The sequence below is a fragment of the Salmo salar genome, chromosome ssa20 (genome assembly GCF_905237065.1).
Source record: "Salmo salar chromosome ssa20, Ssal_v3.1, whole genome shotgun sequence".
Taxonomy (NCBI): domain Eukaryota; kingdom Metazoa; phylum Chordata; class Actinopteri; order Salmoniformes; family Salmonidae; genus Salmo; species Salmo salar.
The window spans coordinates 29629778-29648291 of record NC_059461.1 but is presented as its reverse complement, the minus strand read 5'-3'; positions in this window follow the sequence as shown (position 1 = coordinate 29648291).

The window sequence follows — 18514 nt, the reverse complement described above, 5'->3', positions numbered from 1 at the left end:
TGTGTCACTTCTCTTGCATTCATTGCACGCAGAGTCAGGGTATATGCAACAGTTTGGGCCGCCTGGCTCGCTGCAAACTAATTTACCAGAATATTACATAATTATGACATTACATTGAAGGTTGTGCAATGTAACAGCAATATTTAGACTTAGGGTTGCCACCTGTTTGATAAAATACGGAACGGTTCCGTATTTCACTGAAAGAATAAACGTTTTGTTTTCGAAATGATAGTTTCTGGATTTGACCATTTTAATGACCAAAGGCTCGTATTTCTATGATAATTATATTAAAATTAAGTCTATGATTTGATAGAGCAGTCTGACTGAGCGGTGGTAGGCAGCAGCAGGCTCGTAAGCATTCATTCAAAATGTACTGTGTTTGCCAGCAGCTCTTAGCAATGCTTGAAGCACAGCGCTGTTCATGACTTCAAGCCTATCAACTCCTGAGATTAGGCTGGCAATACTAAAGTGCCTATTAGAACATCCAATAGTCAAAGGTATATGAAATACAAAATGGTATAGAGAGAAATAGTTGACGCGTCATAATTCCTATAATAACTGCAACCTAATATTTCTTTACTGGGAATATTGAAGAACAGGGAATATTGAACCACCAGCTTTCATATGTTCTCATGTTCTGAGCAAGGAACTTAAACATTAACTTTTTTACATGGCACATATTGCACTTTTACTGTCACAGTTTCCACGGAAGGTGGCGCCCCTCCCCGGTCGGGCGGCGCTCGGCGGTCGTCGTCGCCGACCTACTAGCTGCCACCGATCTATGTTTCTGTGTTGTTTGGTTTTGTCTGTCTTGGTCTTCACCTGTTCCTTGTTTGTAATTAGTGTGGGGGGGTATTTAGTTTGTCCTTTTTGTTCAGGTATTCGTGCGGGATTGTTTTGTGTCATGTCAAAGGGCTGTTCGTATTTACGCTGCCTGTTTATGCAGCGTTTTGTGGAGCTGTCAATTTATTATTGCCGGGCTGCGCCCCGTTCTCTTTATTGTTTTGGAGCTGTGCTCCTGTCGGGTGTTTAGGCGCACCCAGTATTACGGCTGCCTATTTTTTCCAAGCAGTGTTAATAAACATCTGTGTTTTTGGACCTCAGTCTCCTGCCCTTGACTCTGACCCTTCCTGCTACACTGATAGTCGTGACATTTACTTTCTTCTCCAACACTGTTTTTGCATTATTTAAACCAAATTGAGCATGTTTCATTTTTTATTTGAGACTAAATTGATTTTATTTATATGTATTGTATTAGGTTAAAATAAAAGTGTTCATTCAGTATTGTTGTAATTCTTCTTATTACAAATATATATATATATATATATATATATATATTATTTTTAAAACAATAATAATAAAAAAAAAAATTAAATCGGTATTGGCTTTTTTTGGTCCTCCAATAATCGGTATCGGCGTTGAAAAATCATAAATCGGTCGACCTCTAGACTGTGTACCTCTGCGGGCTGGCCTCGTAGGTAAGCCACTCTGGCCATCAAGCTGAGACAGGAGCAGGCCTCTGGGTTCAGGTCATCACACACACGGCCAAACAGGTACGCTGCCTCCTTCAGACGCTCATCCGCCTGGTCCATCACGCCTGGGTGACAGAAACACACCACATCCACCAGCCTGGTCAGATAGACTAGATGTAACATAGTAAAATGTACATTCCGGTGTAATAGTCATATGTGTAAACATACTGAATTATAATTGGATACATTTTACCGCCATATCATACTGTGCTATGATTGGTTAAGACAAGACATCCGGGACACTCAAATTAGTATGAAATGTAACATTTGGTATGGTTACACAGATGGTTACTTAAGGCAAAAATGAAAGTAGGGTAGTTGGTCGGGGTGGAAGGGTGGGTAGTTGGTCGGGGTGGAAGGGTGGGTAGTTGGTTGAGGTGGAAGGGTGGGCGTATAACGTGAACGTCTAGTAACAAAAAGGTTGCGAGTTCAAATCTCATCATGGACAATTTTGCTAATTAGCAACTTTTCAACTACTTAACTAACCCTTTCCCTAACCCTTTTAGCTAACCCTTTAACCTAACTCCTACCTTAACCCCTAGCATAGCTTGTAACATATCATAGGTTTTGCAAATTCGTAACATATACTTTAATACAAAATGGGTGATGGACAACCACAAATGAATACATACCATAGGAAATGGAACATATCATACTAAATGGAGCGTTTTGGATTCACGTAAAGAATAATAAAAAAAACTTGGTCTCAGAGAATTTTGTATTTTACCTTTATTTAACTAGGCAAGTCAGTTAAGAACAAATTCCTATTTCAATGACGGCCTAGGAACAGTTGTTCAGAGGCAGAACAACAGATTTTTACCTTGTCAGCTCGGGGATTCAATCTTGCTAGTCTAAAGCTCTAACCACTAGGCTATCTGTCCTTGCATCAACTGACAAGGAAAGAAACACACCCTAACCAGGTGTGTTAAGCAAAGCAGTGACCCACCCACCTTACCTTTCTGAACACTATTCTGAGCAGCTCGGAATGCTCGCGAGGCATCATGTGTCGTCATAGTGACGTGCTTGACAATGGGGAAGATGTTGAGCACGTCGTCTGGACCAACGGGAGCCTTCGTTTGGTTGTCGAATAAGTACTCTCTCAGTCGCAGCTGAGGGACACAAAGATGAGGTCTCAGTGTGAGAAGGTGTGTTTGTGTGTGCGTGCATGTATGTGTTTGTGTACCTGTATTCCAGCCTTCAAACAGAACTCTCTAAGCAGAGAGACCATTTGCAGCCCATACGTCTCCACCAGGTGGTCAGCAGTAGAACTGCAACACAGACACATAATACATCAGCTCATACTGTAACTACTGGCAGTGTTATACTTTAAACATTAGGTGTCTACTGAACTGTACAAATAATTAGTGACAGACTGAGGAATTTATTGAATGTGCCAACCCCAGGCTGTGAGTGATATCATAGGTCTACGCTGCGTCCTGGCCAATCAGGTTCCAGACCGCGGCTCCATTGAGCGCACTCCAGGCTGCGCCGTCTGAAGCTGCTCCACCACGACCCCGCCTTCTGAACCTTTTCTTAGGCTCCTCCCCTGCAGGGGTGCTGCTGTAGTGGGAAACCAATAGGCAGCAGAGGATGTGACTGACGGCTGCAGAGAGACTTGACACCTCCACACTCTGCGGACAGACAGAGGAGAGGAAGAGTCCCTCAGGTAGGAAGAGGCGAAGCGAGAGGTTTTACTTTGCCCAAAATCTGTCCACGAAAATAAGCCCACGAAGTGAGGAGTTTTTGTATGGAGGTCAATGAGCGTGTCGAATTTGGTCAACGAACATGTAAATTGCTAATATGCTACATGAGGCTTATTTGATCTAATATAAGTTTCTTAATGATTAGGTTGTTACGAATGCACTGATAGAAGTGAACACAAGTGGCATTTCTGCAACTTTGAAAAAAAACGCCTGTTGTCAGATAGATGGCTATAATCCATTTTAGCATAGACATTGCCATTGAGGGTTTCCATTTTAAAGCAGTCAACTGGGTGGGGATTTCTATGTTGGGAGAAAAATCAGCCAATGAAGAAGAAAATGGACTACTTTAAAATGCCCATGCTGTCACAGATGCTATAATGGCACAGATACAAAGATGAGTCCTCTATCTTTATGGCCTGTTGTTCACACTCGTATCAGCCTTCTCATTGGCTAGAATGGTCCTCAAAGATGGAAGGCAGGCAGGACGAGTCGAGATCAGGATGGACATGTATTGACTCAATATAACAGACAATCTTTGTTTCCCGTCACCCACTATGGGGAACTGATCACAGACCAGTTAATAAGGACTGTAATGAAGACTGTTTCAGTACCTGGAGGAAGTTGTTGAAGATCCTTCTGGAGGAACGAACCACAATCTCTCCCACAGCCAACCTCTGAGAGAGAAAAAAGAAAGAGCATGAAGCTTAGAAAAGTCACTTATCACAGCGCGTACATCCTGTCCTATGAGCACCGTTGTGTTGGTGTACGTGTGAGTTGAGTCTGACCGTTATGTGTCGGAGCCAGTCCTTGTGTTCCGATTGGCTGATAACCATGGTCAGCTGGCCGAGGTATCGGAGGTTGATACCTTTCTGGTGCAGCACCTGGTTCAGCGTAACACCATCTAGAGGCATCTCACTGCCCCGCAGGCACGCCTCCACCTGAGACACACACAGGAAATTGGAGTAAGAGACAGGTTACAACAGGTTGACAAACTGAACTCCAGCAATAGAGAGTTCCACCCACCAGGTCAGGTATCTGTTGTGTGATGATGAAGGCTGCAGCCTCTCTCTGTAGCCTCTCCTGCAGCGCCACAGCCTCACGGTCAATCTTGGAGAACGCCACGTCTGAACACACAGAGGGGTGAGAGAGGGACAGGGTAAACCTTTTCACTCTGGAATGTCACAACAGTGGTTTTGGCTCAGGTTCTTTCGGGCTGAGAAGCAGCTGTATTGGACAGGGGAGTGTGTGCGTTTTCTTTTACTATCCTTGTGGGGACCAGACGTCGTGTGTGTGGGAGGGAAGCGCATCTCAAAGATGATGTTATTGACTGATCCCACGTCTTTACAAGCACCTCTCACTGCGTCTGTACCTCGATGATCACCTGAGGAGAGACATAAAATAATATGTCAGCTCTGATGTTATTACATGTAGTCTTGAAACCTAGAGCGAAAATAAACTTCCCTCACCTGCTTTTCCACACTCCTCCACACCTCCATTCTCTTCCATCCTTTCTTCGCAGCGTCGAGTGAACTGGGACTGTCTGCAACAGAGGGAACAATCTTAGAATGGACACAATACCATTTTTTATTTGACATGTTACTGCTGTGTTAAAAGAAAATGTTACTGTAAACACCAGCCTGTCCCATATACATACAAACTATTCCTACAGTATAACTAACTAGAGGTGTACAGTACTGACTTGTCCTGGATGAAGGCCTGCAGCAGCTCTGATCTCAGCCTGCAGAGGCCATGAGGGAACTTCCTGGGCAGACCTGAAGTGCTCTGGTACTGCTCTGGCCAGCCCTCATCCCCTGACCACTCCTCCTCCCCCCTCTCTCTTACTCCGTCAGGACAGTAGTTGGCATCGGCCGGAAGGCTCCTGAAGAGGTCTAGCAGGTAGAACCTCCCATCAGCCCCAAGCAGGCCCTGAGCATCCAGCGCGGTGAACAGCGGCACCTGATGGCCGTTGGGCCCCACTACAGCGTGTCCCTGCAGACTGAGGCCTTTAGCCGCTTGGGCCAGCAGCTCCAGAAGATGACGTCGATGGGGGGGGACTCCTGGGGCCCAGCGCCCAACCCGTACAGAATACCCCTGGGGGGAAGAGGTGAGGGTGGCCTTCATGCTCCCGACAAAGACTAATTGCAGGCGCAAACACTGTCCAAAATAAAACAAATCACTGGAGAGCATATTTATTTTATTTCACCTTTATTTATCCAGGTAGACCAGTTGAGAACAAGTTATCATTTACAACTGCGACCTGGCTAAGATAAAACAAAGCGATAAACAGAGTTACACGTGGGATAAACAAAAGTACAGTCAATAACACAATAGAAAAATCTATATACAGTGTGTGCAAATGGCATAAAGAGGTAAGGCAATAAATAGGCCATAGTAGCGAAGTAATTACATTTTAGCAAATTAACACTGGAGTGATAGATGTGCAAGTAGAAACACTTTTGTGCAAAAGAGCAAAAAAAAAAGTAAATAAAAACAATATGGGGATGAGGTAGGTGGTTGGACGGGCTATTTACAGATGTGCTGTGTACAGCTGCAGCGATCGGTAAGCTGCTCAGATAGCTGATGCTTGAAGTTAGTGAGGGAGATATAAGTCTCCAACTTCAGCAATTTTTGCAATTCGTTCCAGTCATTGGCAGCAGAGAACTGGAAGCAAAGGCGGCCAAAGGAAGTGTTGGCTTTGGGGATGACCAGTGAGCTATACCTGTTGGAGCGTGTGCTACGGGTGGGTGTTATGGTGACCAGTGAGCTGAGATAAGGCGGAGCTTTACCTAGCAAAGACTTAGAGATGACCTGGAGCCAGTGGGTCTGGCAATGAATATGTAGCGAGGGCCAGCCGACGAGAGCATACAGATCGCAGTGGTGGGTGGTATATGTGGCTTTCGTGACAAAATGGATGGCACTGTGATAGACTGCATCCAGTTTGCTGAGTAGATTGTTAAAGGCTATTTTGTAAATGACATCGCCGAAGTCGAGGATTGGTAGGATAGTCAGTTTTACAAGGGTATGTTTGGCAGAGGGAGTGAAGGAGGCTTTGTTGTGAAATAGGAAGCCAATTCTAGATTTAATTTTGGATTGGAGATGCTTAATATGAGTCTGGAAGGAGAGTTTGCAGTCTTGCCAGACACCTAGGTATTTGTAGTTGTCCACATATTCTAAGTCAGAACCGTCCAGAGTAGTGATGCTAGTCAGGCGGGCGGGTGCGGGCAGCGTTCGGTTGAAGAGCATGCATTTAGTTTTACTAGCGTTTAAGAGCAGTCGAAGGACACGGAAGGAGTGTTGTATGGCATTGAAGCTCTCCACCCTCTCCGAGTTGGGCATCTCCGGCGCGGCCCACGCTTGGATTGCGTCCTACCTGACAGGTCGCTCCTACCAGGTGGCATGGCGAGAATCTGTCTCCGCACCATGCGCTCTCACCACTGGTGTCCCCCAGGGCTCTGTTCTAGGCCCTCTCCTATTCTCGCTATACACCAAGTCACTTGGCTCTGTCATATCCTCACATGGTCTCTCCTATCATTGCTATGCAGACGACACACAATTAATCTTTTCCTTTCCCCCTTCTGATAACCAGGCGGCGAATCGCATCTCTGCATGTCTGTCAGACATATCAGTGTGGATGACGGATCACCAGCTCAAGCTGAACCTCAGCAAGACGGAGCTGCTCTTCCTCCCGGGGAAGGACTGCCCGTTCCATGATCTCGCCATCACGGTTGACAACTCCCTTGTGTCCTCTTCCCAGAGTGCTAAGAACCTTGGCGTGATCCTGGACAACACCCTGTCGTTCTCCACTAACATCAAGGCGGTGACCCGATCCTGTAGGTTCATGCTCTACAACATTCGCAGAGTACGACCCTGCCTCACACAGGAAGCGGCGCAGGTCCTAATCCAGGCACTTGTCATCTCCCGTCTGGATTACTGCAACTCGCTGTTGGCTGGGCTCCCTGCCTGTGCCATTAAACCCCTACAACTCATCCAGAACGCCGCAGCCCGTCTGGTGTTCAACCTTCCCAAGTTCTCTCACGTCACCCCGCTCCTCCGCTCTCTCCACTGGCTTCCAGTTGAAGCTCGCATCCGCTACAAGACCATGGTGATTGCCTACGGAGCTGTGAAGGGAACGGCACCTCCATACCTTCAGGCTCTGATCAGGCCCTACACCCAAACAAGGGCACTGCGTTCATCCACCTCTGGCCTGCTGGCCCCCCTACCTCTGAGGAAGCACAGTTCCCGCTCAGCCCAGTCAAAACTGTTCGCTGCTCTGGCACCCCAATGGTGGAACAAGCTTCCTCACGACGCCAGGACAGCGGAGTCAATCACCACCTTCCGGAGACACCTGAAACCCCACCTCTTTAAGGAATACCTAGGATAGGATAAAGTAATCCTTCTACCCCCCACCCCCCTTAAAAGATTTAGATGCACTATTGTAAAGTGGTTGTTCCACTGGATATCATAAGGTGAATGCACCAATTTGTAAGTCGCTCTGGATAAGAGCGTCTGCTAAATGACTTAAATGTAAATGTAAATGTAAGCTCGTTTGTTAACACAGTGTCCAAAGAAGGGCCAGATGTACACAAAATGGTGAAGGCCTGAGAATTGAACCCTGTGGTAACCCCATAAAGACTGCCAGAGGTCCGGACAACAGGCCCTCCGATTTGACACACTGAACTCTATCTGAGAAGTAGTTGGTGAACCAGGCGAGGCAGTCATTTGAGAAACCAAGGCTACTGAGTCTGCCGATAAGAATACGGTGATTGACAGAGTCGAAAGCTTTGGCCAGGTTGATGAAGATGGCTGCACAGTACTGTTTTTTTATCGATGGCGGTTATGATATCGTTTAGTACCTTGAGCGTTTGCTGAGGTGCACCCGTGAGCAGCTCGGAAACCAGATTGCACAGCGGAGAAAGTATGGTGGGATTCAAAATGGTCAGTTATCTGTTTGTTAACTTGGCTTTCGAAGACTTTAGAAAAGGCAGGCTAGAATAGATATAGGTCTGTAGCAGTTTGGGTCTAGAGTGTCACCCCCTTTGAAGAGGGGGATGACCGTGGCAGCTTTCCAATCTTTAGGAATCTCGGACGATATGGAAGAGATGTTGAACAGACTGGTAATAGGGGTTGCAACAATAGCGGCAGATAATTTTATAAAGAGAGGATCCAGATTGTCTAGCCCAGCTGATTTGTAGGAGTCCAGGTTTTGCAGCTCTTTCAGAACATCTGCTATCTGGATTTGGGTGAAGGAGAAGCTGGGGAGGCTTGGGTAAGTAGCTGCGGTGGGTGCGGAGCTGTTGGCCGGGGTAACCAGAAGGAAAGCATGGCCAGGAGGTGCTCTTTTTCTCCATGGACTTTACAGTGTCCCAAAACTTTTTGGAGTTAGAGCTACAGGATGCAAATTTCTGTTTGAAAAAGCTAGCCTTTGCTTTCCTAACTGACTGTGTGTATTGGTTCCTGACCTACCTGAAAGTTGCATATCGTGGGGGATATTCGATGCTGGTGCAGTCCTCCACAGAATGTTTTTGTGCTGGTCGAGGGCAGTCAGGTCTGGAGTGAACCAAGGGCTATATCTGTACTTAGTTCTACATTTTTTGAAAGGGGCATGCTTATTTAAGATGGTGAGTAAATTACTTTTAAAGAACGACCAGGCATCCTCTACTGACGGGATGAGGTCAATATCCTTCCAGGATACCTGGGCCAGGTCGATTAGGAAGGCCTGCTCGCAGAAGTGTTTTAGGGAGTGTTTGACAGTGATGAGGAGTGGTCGTTTGACCGTGGACCCATAACGAATGCAGGCAATGAGGCCGTGATCGCTGAGATCCTGATTGAAAACAACAGAGGTGTATTTGGAGGGCAAGTTGGTCAGGATAATATCTATGAGGGTGCCCATGTTTACGGATTTAAGGTTGTACCTAGTGGGTTCCTTGATAATTTGTGTGAGATTGAGGGCATCTAGCTTAGATTGTAGGACTGCCGGGGTGTTAAGCATATCCCAGTTTAGGTCACCTAACAGAACAAACTCTGAAGATAGATGGGGGGCAATCAATTCACATATGTTGTCCAGGGCACAGCTGGGAGCTGAGGGGGGTCTATAACAGGCAGCAACAGTGAGAGACTTATTTCTGGAGAGATTCATTTTTTTAATTAGGAGCTCGAACTGTTTGGGCATAGACCTGGAAAGTATGATCGTATAATAGCTAATGTTTATGTTGCTATTGAGCTTTACCTGGTAGGAGCAGAGGGGCCCTCCAGGCCAGGTGCCAGGCCCTGGGCAGACAGGCGGATCCCCCTGTAGTCCACGGTGGCAGTGGGCAGGGTGTGGAGGCCCTGGAGCTCCCCCTCCAGGTCACTGTATGACTGTATACCCCTCAGCTCCAGCCTCTGGGCTGCTCTGGGGAGGGGTGTGTTATACAGCAGCATGGTGCCTTTAACAGGATTTTCTATGATTATACATTATGAAAAATACTTCATTCTCCATCTACATACAATTAGACCGGCTGTAGACAAGCAGAATAAGAGCTTACCTGCGTCCCCTCTCGCCCCCTAGTGCCACCCCTGGCCCTCCCTGGTTCAGGAACAGCCCGCCCCACAGGAAGGCAGGATTATCAGGACATCCACTGATTGGCTCTACACAGCCGTCAATAACAGTCTCCGCACCCTTCGCTACTGCCCACACAAACGCACTGTTCACCTGAAAGGGTGATGAAAGAGAAGATAGACATTTCTAGAAAATACAAAATCATTTTACAGTCCTAGCTCATTCATCCACCCTCCTCTCCCCTGTAACTATTCCCCAGGTCATTACTGTAAATGAGAATGTGTTCTCAGTCAACTTACCTGGTAAAAATAAATAAAAATAAAAGGAAAAAAACATACCTTTTCAGCAGTGAATACTTCCTAAAGTGAGTGTGAAATGTGTACCTGTAGAAGAGCTCTGTCTCTCTGTAGTCTCTCCTCCATACTCCCCTGAGGCAGATCTCTGGCTGCCTGCAGCTCCTCGTTCCAGTCTGGAGCCTTCACATCACAAACATCAAATCAATCAATCGGTCAGACAGCCAGTTGGTTTTTCCTTGTGTGTGTGAGACAAAGACCTGTGCTCCAGAATGTTGATCCAGTCCCAGTCTGCTGAGAGGGTTTCTGTGGGAGTGGGAGGCTGATGGGGGACCCAGCCAGCTCAGTGTGCGGTAGGGAGTCGGCATAACTTCTACTGGGGGCAGCTGGGGCCTACAGGGAGACAGGGGCAGACACTACATTTCACTAATGGCACTACACTCTTACAATAGACATAAGGGTATGATATTGTTCCCTGGGGTACCAAAACAAAATCTAAAATACACAATGATCTGACATTGTACTGTTCCATACCTTTTGGGGTACATATAAAGAGTTTAAATGGTACATTTTTGTACCCCATATTTTTTATATTAAACAAAGGTACAATCAAACTCTCACTCAAAAACATTGCGAACCCTCAATACTCACCATATGGTACAATTATGAATTGTTGCCACCTAAAGGGAACTAACGTCTTTGTCAATGCGGTGGTACCCTGAAAAAGGCACATTTGAACCATAATTATCATAAACTCTTTTTCAGGACCCTGTCTTTCAAAGATAATTCGTAAAAATCCAAATAACTTCACAGATCTTCATTGTAAAGGGTTTAAACACTGTTTCCCATGCTTGTTCAATGAACCATAAACAATTAATGAACATGCACCTGTGGAACGGTCGTTAAGAGACTAACAGCTTACAGACGGTAGGCAATTAACGTCACAGTTATGAAAACTTAGGACACTAAAGAGGCCTTTCTACTGACTCTGAAAAACACCAAAGAAAGATGTCCAGGGTCCCTGCTCATCTGTGTGAACGTGCCCTAGGCATGCTGCAAGGAGGCATGAGGACTGCAGGGCAATAAATTGCAATGTCCGTACTGTGAGGTGCCTAAGTCAGCGCTACAGGGAGACAGGACGGACAGCTGATCGTCCTCGCACTGGCAGACCACGTGTAACAACACCTGCATAGGATCGGTACATCCGAACATCACACCTGCGGCACAGGTACAGGATGGCAACAACAACTGCCCAAGTTACACCAGGATCACACAATCCCTCCATCAGTGCTCAGACTCTTTGCAATAGGCTGAGAGAGGCTGGACTGAGGGCTTGTAAGCCTGTTGTATGGCAGGTCCTCACCAGACATCACCGGCAACAACGTCGCCTATGGGCACAAACTCACCGTCACTGGACCAGACAGGACAGGCAAAAAGTGCTCTTCACTGACGAGTCGCGGTTTTGTCTCACCAGGGGTGATGGTCAGATTCGCGTTTATCGTCGAAGGAATGAGCGTACTGAAGTACTTAATGCAACTGGTGGCCAAACCAGATGGGGGGGCAAAATCAAAAGTAACAGTCTATGTTCAGGGACACATTATTCCATTTCTGTTAGTCACGTCTGTGGAACTTGTTCAGTTTATGTCTCAGTTGTTGAATCTTGTTGTGTAAATATTTCTGTGAACATATGTTATGTTTGCTGAAAATAAAAATGCAGTTGACAGTGAGAGAACGTTTCGTTTTTTGCTGAGTTTATTTCTCAGCAAACTCTACGTCAGGTAGATTTTTTTTATTTTATTGTTTTTTTTAAGTGTACATTGACTGATTGATTAAGCTTATGCTAAACAAAGAAATCCCATTGTTTTTCACCCGTTACTGAAATGGTTGTTAGCGTTTAAATGGCTTAGGTAGTCTCCTCACAAATATGGAAAAGTTAGAGGAATTTTGCAAGCCTACTTGCATGCCTGATGTGGCCTGTAAGCCATGCATTTTAGGCCACTTTATTAGGGTGAATCTCAAATAAGGCCTTATGAGATATGTATTGTCATAAAGAGTTTAATTTATGCCTAGAAACTCACTTGGTGAAGGCCACAGAACTGAAAATTAACAAATTCAACAACCATGTCACTGTCACTAACAAATACAGGCATGGATGGTAAATCTACAATTCACTTAAAAAAAGGTAAGGAGTGAGTGGAAGTGTTGTACCAATTTAAGTGGTCTTTGGTAGAGCAACATTTTTGCCACTTACAAAGAACAAATTGTTTTGTCACTGTGGTGGTATATCAAAAGGCAAAAAGCATACTTTTGTACCTGTGGAGAAAGGTACCATCTAAAGTATGAACTGGGGTACAATTATTTGTACGTTTGCCCACTGACAAAGAAATGGGGAAATAAGGGAAATAAGTATTTGACCCCTCTCAATCAGAAAGATTTCTGGCTCCCAGGTGCCTTTTATACAGGTAACGAGCTGAGATTAGGAGCACACTCCTAATCTCAGTTTGTTACCTGTATAAAAGACACCTGTCCACAGAAGCAATCAATCAATCAGATTCCAAACTCTCCACCATGGCCAAGAACAAAGAGCTCTCCAAGGATGTCACGGACAAGATTGTAGACCTACACAAGGCTGGAATGGGCTACAAGACCATCGCCAAGCAGCTTGGTGAGAAGGTGACAACAGTTGGTGTGATTATTCGCAAATAGAAAAAACACAAAAGAACTGTCAATCTCCCTCGGCCTGGGGCTCCCTGCAAGATCTCACCTCGTGGAGTTGCAATGACCATGAGAACGGTGAGGAATCAGCCCAGAACTACACGGGAGGATCTTGTCAATGATCTCGTCAATGATCTCAAGGCAGCTGGGACCATAGCCACCAAGAAAACAATTGGTAACACACTACGCCGTGAAGGACTGAAATCCTGCAGCGCCCGCAAGATCCCCCTGCTCAAGAAAGCACATATACATGCCCGTCTGAAGTTTGCCAATGAACATCTGAATGATTCAGAGGACAACTGGGTGAAAGTGTTGTGGTCAGATGAGACCAAAATGGAGCTCTTTGGCATCAACTCAACTCACCGTGTTTGGAGGATGAGGAATGCTGCCTATGACCCCAAGAACACCATCCCCACCATCAAATATGGAGGTGGAAACATTATGCTTTGGGGGTGTTTTTCTGCTAAGGGGACAGGACAACTTCACCGCATCAAAGGGACGATGGACGGGGCCATGTACCGTCAAATCTTGGGTGAGAACCTCCTTCCCTCAGCCAGGGCATTGAAGATGGCTTGTGGATGGGTATTCCAGCATGACAATGACCCAAAACACACGGCCAAGGCAACAAAGGAGTGGCTCAAGAAGAAGCACATTAAGGTCCTGGAGTGGCCTAGCCAGTCTCCAGACCTTAATCCCATAGAAAATCTGTGGAGGGAGCTGAAGGTTCGAGTTGCCAAACGTCAGCCTTGAAACCTTAATGACTTGGAGAAGATCTGCAAAGAGGAGTGGGACAAAATCCCTCCTGAGATGTGTGCAAACCTGGTGGCCAACTACAAGAAATGTCTGACCTCTGTAATTCCCAACAAGGGTTTTGCCACCAAATACTAAGTCATGTTTTGCAGAGGGGTCAAATACTTATTTCCCTCATTAAAATGCTAATCATTTTATAACATTTTTGACATGCGTTTTTCTGGATTTTTGTTGTTGTTATTCTGTCTCTCACTGTTCAAATAAACCTACCATTAAAATTATAGACTGATCATTTCTTTGTCAGTGGGCAAACGTACAAAATCAGCAGGGAATCAAATTATTTTTTCCCTCACTGTATATATATATATATATATATATATATGTATGCATGTACGCGTGTGTGTGTGTACCTCTGGCTGAGTGTTGTGAGGCAGCATAGCCAGTAGTGGTCTCTCAGAGGCTCCAGGTAGGAGGTACTCAGGAGGAACTCCATCCTGATTGGCCGGCTCGGTCTTTGTGTTGCTGAACGAGCCCTTCAGGCCTTTCCCTTTGGATGGGACATTAGAGTCTACAAAACATGCAGAGAGAGAAGAGAATGGGCATTATGTTAGTGTTCTAAGCTGCACCAATGGAGGAGCTCTTTTTCATGGTCCTTCGAGCCGGTTGGGAATATGGTTGTGGCGGTCACAAAATTTTGTCAGCTGGTGATTGTAAAGCAAATAACTGTCCATCTCACGGTAATTGAGCGTTAATTAACATAAACACATTTAGCATCTCCTGGCTTGTACACAAAGCATACAAGCCATTTTAAAAAGTCTAATAAATCCATGTAATATAGCCTACACCTTCAAAATAAATCCATTATTTTAGACAGGTCTAAAGAAGCATGATATGAAGAAAATGTAGTCTATTTCAGAAGAAAATAATAGCATACTCTGAGTGGTCCACACACACACATACATACTCGGTCCTGATGTGGCTATGCCAAATGGCTGTGGGCTACACTAGTTCATTTACCAGACAAGATTTGTTTATAATTCCGTGGCATTATTTTAGTATGAAGAATACAATTGAACAAAGCTGAATAAAATATAAATATTTTCTCCAAACGATTTGAGGGAGTGTGCACATGTGGATATTTTGTGTTGAGCGGTTAACAAAGAAATAGGTACTCCTATATGCTTCATTTATAGTTATTAATCTATGTTGGGCTATATGTTTTGAATACATTGTAAGGCTGCATGATGAGACTAATGATGATTTGAAAGAAGCTTGAAATGCATGAGCTCTTTGTTTTTTGCACAGGCTGTACATGTAACAGTGTAGGTTCCGTCCCTCTCTTCGCCCCAACCTGGGCTCGAACCACGGACCCTTGCACACATCAACAACTGACACCCACGAAGCATCGTTACCCATCACGCCACAAAAGCCGTGTCCCTTGCAACGCAAGGGGAACAACCACTTCAGATCTCAGAGCGAGTGACGTCACTGATTGAAACGCTATTGGCGCGCACCACTGCTAACTAACTAACCATTTCACATCGGTTACATACACACTCCAACAATCTCTCATTCACAATTTCAAAAGCACTTGATAATGCCTCTAATTTCACAGCGGCATCCCCTTTGTGGCCGTAATGCACCCTAAAAAAAAATCCAGGCCTTTTGCAGCTGGAGTGCTGCAAATGATCTGTCATGTGATCTGGTCTTTCTCACAGGCTACAAGTAAAGACCGACATCTGCACGTGTCCTTATCCAATTCCGAGGTGCATATTGAAGATATTGGATGAACTATTAATCTACTATCCCCCGTAGTACAAAAGTCGACCTATTCTATTCTGTGCGAGAAATACATTTTCCAAACATAGTCTGGGACCATTGTGGGATGCGATAGATCCCAAATTAATACAACCACTAGCATCAAATGTTTTTTTTTTAATGCAATATGGCTGACGCAGCTGATCAGAACATTTAGCTTAAAATGTCGATAAACTATTACATGCTGACCACACCACGTGCTCTCGCATTGCAAAAAAAAGTTACACATACATGTTATTCAATGATTACACCCACACTGCTCGCGAGCATTTGCGTAGCCAGGCGCTAAACTAGAACTTTGTTCTATTTGTGACGCATGACGTGCTGCAAGTCCCGCCCCTCCCATCTCCTCATTGTTTTTTTGAGCATAAACCCACATGGGTGATTGAAAGATGAACTGCAGTCCACACCAGTACAGTTAATAGTGGTAATGCACCTTAAAGTTGGTTGCCAACCGCCATATAAAGTCCAAAGAAGAAGAAGCCTGAAGGAGGAGCGATTACTAGAAACAAACTTGGTTTGTGGATTAATTGTCGGAGTAGAGGACCTTGTGCATTTTAGGTAAAATAACAACCGAGTGTTTATATACCAGGACAAATTAGCATGCTAGCTAGCTAAATTGCCATACATGTGAAATACTTTTTGACCTGTCCCCAAATTAATATAGTTGGTTCAGAGTTCGTTTTGATATTTCAACCTGCGTGTCCTGATCTCGTCTGGTGTGTGTGGACAAAAATCAACATGCGCGCAATGGCGCACTAGCTTGTCTGGTCAGCACGTTAGACTATTTCTTCACATTATAACCGCAGCAATGTACACATTAAATGAGCAAGTCAAAATTAAAAACAAACAAATCCTCAAAAAAATAAAAAATTATTACATCTAGGCTATTAAGCACGAATGTTCCATTTGCGGAAAACACCATTATCATATTAATATTAGGAAACTCAAAAAAATAAATATAGTAGGCCTAGCCTATAGAAAGCTGATGGGATCTTCCTCGTTTTATTAGCTGCCATCAATCTGTTCTCACGCACATGCATAGCCTATGGAAATGTTGCGCAACAAGAGCTCATGGGCTCTCATGAAGTGTTTGATTAGATTTTTGAATACATTTGCATTGATGTCAGAGTGATTAGAGGGACAATAGAGTGCTGAGTACCAGGCAGTTAGCAAGTTTGGTAGGCTACTAATGACCAGCAGCAGCATCAGAGTTTGGAGAAGTCTAATTACTGTAACTAAAAGGTAATGTGGAATTTTACTTCCTTCATGACTTGTGTCCGCCTGTGGTGGTAATATGGTCACCACAACAGCCCTAGTTAGGAAGAATTACCCTGGAAATATGACGTGTGTGTTCGCTTACAATGTGTTTGTGTGTTTGCACATGCCGTGTGTGTACCTGTAGAGTGTGTGTGTGTCAGTGAGTCCAGTAGGCTAGGTGATCGTCCTTCTGTTAAAGCGTTGTTAGGGCCAACAGCTCTCAGCAGCTCCAGCACACGAGCCAGATGAACCCTTGCTGACCTCAGGGAGTAGGACTCTGGAACAGAGGATAGAAGATAAGCCATATTACAATGAGCATTATGGTTAGTTCTTCTAGTTCTACAGACACAGGCCTGTCCCGCTCACACATGAACATACAAATGCACCAACATACACATTGTAGTCATTTAGCAGACGCTCTTATCCAGGGCAACTTACAGTTAGTGCATTCTTCTTAATATAGCTAGGTGACACACACACTACCAGTCAAAAGTTTGGACACAACTACTCATTCAAGGGTTTCTTTATTTTTACTATTTTCTACATTGTAGAATAATAGTGAAGACATCAAAACTATGAAATAACATATGGAATCATGTAACCTAAAAGTGTTAAACAAATCAAAATGTCAGAACAGGTGGCTTGTGGATAAAGGAGAGGTGGAGTCAGGCGCAGGAGACAGAATGATTCCGTGAATGAATTTAATAAAATAACCACACGGAAAAATATGCAAAAAGGTACGGAGTGCAAGGTGTGCAGAAAGAAAACGCACCACCCTTAAAAGAACGTAACCAGGGACGCAGCCCAAAACGAATAACGTCACTCCAAAAGGCAAAACACAGAACCTCATAACAAAACACACCTTGACAAACGAACAATCCCGCACAAACAACAAACCTAACTAGCTAGCCTAAATACCCTTCCCCACTAACAATTAACACAAAACAGGTGCGCAACTAACCTAGGCCTAACTAACAGAACGTGAAACATAAATCGATGGCAGCTAGTAGGCCGGCGACGACGACTGCCAAGCGCCGCCCGGGCGAGGAGGGTCGCCACCTTCCGTAGGTGTCGTGACACAAAATATATTTTATATTTGAGATTATTCAAAGTAGCCACCCTTTGCCTTGACAGCTTTGCACACTCTTGGCATTCTCTCAACTAGCTTCAGGGAATGCATTTAAATTAATAGGTGTGCCTTGTTAAAAGTTCATTTGTGGAATTTCTTTCCTTAATGCGTTTGAGCCAATCAGTTGTGTTTTGACAAGGTAGGGGAAGTATACAGAAGATAGCCCTATTTGGTAAAAGACCAAGTCCATATTAAGGCAAGAACAGCTGAAATAAGCAAAGAGAAACTACAGTCCATCATTACTTTAAGACATGAAGTTCAGTCAATACAGAAAATTAAGAACTTTGAACGTTTCTTAAAGTGCAGTCGCAAAAACCATCAAGCGCTAAGATGAAACTGACTGTCATGAGGACCGCCACTGGAAAGGAAGATCCAGAGTTACCACTGCTGCAGAGTGTGCAAAACTCAAGGCAAAGGGTGATTACTTTGAATAATCCAAAATATATTTTGATTTGTTTAACACTGTTTTGGTTACTACATGATTCCATATGTGTTATTTCATAGTTGATGTCCACTTTTATTCTACAATGTAGAAAATAGTAAAAACAATTAAGAAAAACCCTTGAATGAGTAGGTGTGTCCAAACGTTTGACTGGTACTGTGTATATATACACACAGTGTACACACACTGCTGGGCTTTCCCATGGTTGACTGGTACTGTGTATATATACACACAGTGTACACACACTGCTGGGCTTTCCCATGGTTGACTGGTACTGTGTATATATACACACAGTGTACACACACTGCTGGGCTTTCCCATGGTTGACTGGTAC